At 37.7% G+C, this 5,563-nt stretch overlaps 1 long non-coding RNA gene across 2 annotated transcripts; it reads right to left on the reverse strand.

Moving 5' to 3' along the window:
- Nucleotides 1–459: 459 nt before the first annotated feature.
- LOC138973349 (uncharacterized) lies at nucleotides 460–5,273 on the reverse strand. Of its 2 annotated transcripts, XR_011457977.1 has the most exons (5): nucleotides 4,802–5,273; nucleotides 4,172–4,256; nucleotides 3,941–4,010; nucleotides 3,120–3,198; nucleotides 460–970 (listed from the first exon to the last, which is right to left on the reverse strand). It is a non-coding gene; the product is annotated as an uncharacterized lncRNA (long non-coding RNA). The 2 variants fall into 2 exon arrangements; XR_011457976.1 differs by lacking the exon at nucleotides 4,802–5,273 and having other exon boundaries at nucleotides 4,172–4,668.
- Between the last annotated feature and the right edge of the window lie 290 nt (nucleotides 5,274–5,563).

Here is a 5,563-nt window from a genome sequence, read left to right on the forward strand (position 1 = left end):
GCTTTTATACCTTTTTGATTATTTTGAATGTCTGAGTATGTAAAAACATCCCCTTCAACCCCCAGGCTATCGATGACCTGAAGAAAGCATGCAGTTACAGCTAGGTTCAGGGCAATCCTCAGACACGAAAGCGTTGGTGTCATTGATGATGCAAAAGTTAGATAATTTAACCTACAAATTTCCCACTTTGTGAACTGCACATGCATAAAATCAAGTTTAAGTATGCTGAATATGAAGTTATCCAGTCAATTGGTGTAGAAGTTATAGCATTACTGTCAGTTAACAGTATTTAAAATCCTCTAAAGTAAAATCTGACATATTCGAAAGTTTTGCATAAACACCCAGACAATTTTTACGATACTCTCCTAAGCTTCTCCACTTCTCAGCCCTGTCTGGTTTGGTTTTTGGGGTTTAATGTCTCTTCAGCAGATGCTAGCTGCTATTCGAGACCGTCAGCCCTGTCTTGGAAATGAATTCGAATAAGGCAGTCAAAATAACTTAGTTTGGAGCACCCATCAATCAGAATAAGCATTAACTTTTGACACAGGAAATATCTTCTACCGAAAGCTCTCCTGGTTTTATTCTACATTTTTCCTGCATAATGGTAACACATTTAATGATAAATCTAAACAACGAAGTGACTGTGGTAAGATGAACAAAGTTAAAAAACAAAGGATTACTGTAAATGGTTTACGAATCGAAATCTAAACAAGTTTTAATGATAAGTAAAATGATAAAAAAATAAAATAAAAAAAAAGCTAACGTCCTTGCATTTGTCCAAAATTATTCCATGTTTAACATGGGAACATTGGTCTAAAGAATTTTTAAAAAGGAGGGTTAGGGTAACCCTAACCCTCTTTGGACTATCTGTATGCAATGCCCGCTATAGGTGAAAGATTTTTTTGGAAGCCATGGAAGAATGCATCGCTGTTGTGCTGGTTCAGCTTGAGGTCCTGTCCTAGCGAATATCCTGCACACACAAAAACACGACTTTTTAAGCCACTTATGTTGCATTCCGTGACATAGCTTTGTTAAAACCGTGTGCCTGATAATAATGACAGATTTTGTTGATGTACATTTGTTTTAAGACACCCCATATAATACTGTTTGACAATCTCTTTCAACATAGTTTACGAATCACCAATGTGTATACAAACGCAAATAACCCACAGGTCAATAAATTACTTTCCATGCAGAGAGAGAGAGAGAGAGAGAGAGAGAGAGAGAGAGAGAGAGAGAGAGAGAGAGAGAGAGAGAGAGAGAGAGAGAGAGAGAGAGAGAGAGAGAGAGAGAGAGAGAGAGAGAGAGAGAGAGAGAGAGATTAAAACTAGAAAATGTGTGCTATATAAAACAAGGATAATCACTGTCAAATCTTTGCTTGTACCTGCATGGTGTTTACTGCGCTATATACACAACCTGTTTTATTTCATTTATTTATTATTTATTTTTTTTTTGGGGGGGGGGGGATGTTTTGTGATGAGGGTTTTTTCAAAGCCTTTACTGCTTTTGTCATTGAATCCACCCGACTTCGATTTAATGTTCAGTGATGGGTAATTGTGTGACCAACTATGTAAGTTAGTGATTGTTCTGGCTTCATACAATGACATTGCATTAATTTTATAAGTGTATGTGTGTGTGTTTCAGGCAAAAGCTGATATTACAGTCCTAGTTGTATGCAGTACCTCTGCTTCTTCGTTCAGGAATCAAAGTATACAATCTAAACCGATTATTTTGTTCAATAATGTTCAGCTTACCATCCCGAAGAAGGCAGTAACGTGCCGAGATATTGATTATAGATATTAACGTACCTAACCTGGTTACTGGTGTGTTTTCTTTTTATTTCAATAATGTAAATGTGTGACAACTTGCAGGGTACTTGATGTTCAGAGCAATTTTTCTGGCAAAAGACCTTTTATGGATCAAAGAAAACTTTTGTCATGGTGCACAAGTCAATCAATTTGGTTGATAAATAATTTGTGCTGCATTTTCCCTGGTTCCAAAACGTAGTATGTATTACCACATGTCCTTACCTGTCATTGGCATCACATGATTCTCTGCAAGCAGTCTTTTGTGGAAATACGTCATTTGACACTTGCACTTATAGTAGGTGGCTGTGGAACGGTAGACATGCAACGACAACGAACAACAAAAGACAAAGTGTGGAGTACACTCATTTTTCTTAACATACGCTAAGTTTCTTTGAGAATGCTCCAAGTGAAAATCAGGGGTTCCTAGGCCTGATATCACAATTAAACAGCTTCTTCTCAGAATCAGGAGGGAAAAAACCTGTTATATGGCGAGATGTCGTGACAAGAACAGACAGCAGCAGCAGCAACAACAACATTGCTAAATCGTCGCTTTAACAAAATTTCATGTTTAGCATCGCAGACAAAGCACGGCTACTGATCCGACCAAAGCCACACTTCATGCACGATGGGCACATTGTTATGGCCAGCTTGTTAACGTGCGCATTGTGTATGTTTTACATAGAATTGAATGTGTTTGTCGTTGTGTCTGTCATCTATCCTAGTCGTTTGATTTAGAATAAAGCAAACTTATTACAATGACGATTTTCTTCGGTTTTTGATGAAGGATTGGCATCAAGACTTTTCCTATTTTCCAACTCTGCCACCATACACTGGCCGTTCAGGTCTGCATGTCGACCACATGGTGTGTGATCAGATTTTTCGGACATGTTCACAATGCTTACATGACCACCAAATGGAAAATCAGTTGGTATTTGTTATGTTTTTGTGTTAGCACAATCTTCATACAAGTAAACAGAAACAGTTTTGTTGCAAACAGTGCCTTCATAAGAAAAAATGCTTCTAAGTCAAAATACATACCCCCTTTTTCGTATTGCGTAAAATATACCCATAAATTCTGGACATCATATTTTTATTTTTTTTTCACAACAATGAAACCAAACTTTGGCATATGTTTTAGCAATATATTCACAATAAAACCTATGAGTTTGAAGGCTGCATCTTGTTTTGTTTATTTTTGAGAATTTTTTTGCAAACCCATGCAAATGGCCAGTTTCTGGGGAGAGACTGGGGAGATAATGGCCAGTATAGAAAGAGTTAATAAGTAAACTAATGTCAGAAGTAGGTATTTACCTTGTTTGCCTTCGCGTTCTTGATAGCCCGCTGCAGCATTTGTATCACTTCCCTTGACATTCAAAACGCCAATGTATTTCTGAAAGGAAAATAAAGATATTGACCGAAACATCACACAAGTGGTATATCATATGCTAGGTTTTGTTTACAGTGCCTGTTCTACGACCACATCTGATTGTAAATAAAGAAAAACTGTATGCATTTATTACTTCTCTATTTGTGTGTGTTTGTGTGTGTGCAGGGGCGGATCACATCATTTTTAAGGGGGAGTTTCCAAATTTCTTTTAGGGACAATTTGACGACGCGAAGCGTTTAGTTGAAGACGCGAAGCGTTCAACCTCCTTGGGGGAGGGGGGGGCGGGGGTCTTCCGATAAATGTTGATAAAAACAAGGAAAATGGATCAATCTGAGCCAAGAAACATCCCCTAATACACCTTCCAAAAAAGTAAATATATTAAGAAGAAAAATTTTAATCACAAGGACAATTGATCGATCTGGCGCAACCTGAGCAAACTAATTAATGTGCACCACACTGAAATTTCTCTGTATGAGATAATAAAGTATTCGTATTCGTATTCGTATTAGCCAACTTCTTTCCAAAATCGTCACTTAGAATACAAAGGCCGGCTCCTAAGTGGTCCGGAACCCCCCTCCGGATCCGCCCAGTGTGTGTGTGTGTGTGTGACCGATGACCTTCTCTAAATTCTAATCGTTGCGCTTGCATGGTAATAAAGTTTTAATACTGGATATGCCCATGAACAAATATCATTTCTTGTTCATGTCATTGTGTGTGTGTGGCCAGGACCGTGACTTCTGCTTGCCTCAACGTCTTCAGAAAAGACACAAAATGCCAGCAGGCGTATGTTCTTGGAGCACTCAGTATGCCGTCATCTGCAAACAAATAAATACAAATTATTCAATTGTGTAAATAAAGAACAATCATTTTAATATTACAACAAAAAATTCATATAACTGTAGTCTTCACCAGAGACATCCACTACACTATCTTTAAATAAAACTGCCGTAAAAAATTGAAATACTATAAAACTTACCCCCACTCAGATCTATTTGGGATTATTCAAGTTTCAACCATGTAACGATGCCGGTTTGGACAGATCTGCTAGTTTGCCGCTGAAACTGAAATCAAAGGCGATCTTCAGAACTATTTCTAATCTTGTATTTGTGATTAATATAAAATACTGATCTTCCCAATAGAAGCTGATGTGTATACACATGACCAGGACAAGGTATTTTGTTACAGGGCATTTACGCAGACGTCGCAGTTCAAAATATCGTTTTAGATCTGATTTTGTACAGCAGCCTGTGTGATTCAGAATCGTCTGCCCTTTTTCGGTTTAACATTTTATGGACGATTCCTATGAGACTGCTCAATCATAACTGATGACAAATTCAGAAACAGATGATGGTTTCAAGTAGGCTACAGTAATGATTCGTAAAAAATGTCAAGCCACTCGTCGATCATTCACACTCAAAGAACCCAAGCCAAATCTGCTCTGGTTCCGAGCAGCTTTTACCAACTGAGACCCTAAATTGTTACGCATCTGCCGCGAAAAGATAGACCACAAACAAGCGGCACTGTACCATGCTTTCGTTCATGTTGCTAAACAGATTACATGTGCATTTTAAATGTGCTTACAGCAAAGAAATGCATCCTTACTTACCACAAAAATACTGGTACCACATTCATCGCACTTGTGTCTTCTTACCAAAACCTATCGATATGTTTGTTTACGATATATTGGTAATTACTAACCGTTAACTATTTTTCAAAAATCTGAAATGACTTTTAAGAATCAAAGAAAGATTCGCTAAAACGGTTGACTTCAGAAAATAAGCAATATTTTTCTGAACCATGAAATAAAAATCGAAAACTCCGTTTGATCTTTTATTTTGGTAGATTGATGACAACAGCCGGAACTGAAAGTACCAGAACCAAAAATTAAGGGCATTAATCAGGTAATCTAAGAAGATTGTCGTTCCTGGCGCGCACTTCACGTGTCCGTCAAACAGTGTCCGAGTGAGAGAATTTTTTTTTTTCGCAGTTCGACAGTATATGAGGCCCTTCTTCATATCAAAGTGTAAAGGTTGCTGAACGATGTTTTTCCTTTTTGCTTGTTTAGTTACACTTTAAAAGGAATCAACTTTCTGGCCTGCACTCGACCCCAATAGCTGTGACTTTGTAATTTGAGTATTATCACCCATACTGTAGTCACGTGTAAAGGTCATCGATGAAGTTTCAACTCTCTAGCTTACAATAAGTTTGATAATTTCATAACTTCGCATTATTTGTGCTTCAACTTGACCCCGCTGTGACCTTGAAATTTGACGAGAAACATTTGAAGAATCATTAAGCAAAGGCGTTGTGCGAAGTGCCAAGGCTATTGCTTTAAAGGCAATGCAGAAAATCATTTGTTATCCTTGTT

This window comes from Littorina saxatilis, linkage group LG8 (genome assembly GCF_037325665.1).
Source record: "Littorina saxatilis isolate snail1 linkage group LG8, US_GU_Lsax_2.0, whole genome shotgun sequence".
NCBI classification, from domain to species: Eukaryota; Metazoa; Mollusca; class Gastropoda; order Littorinimorpha; family Littorinidae; genus Littorina; species Littorina saxatilis.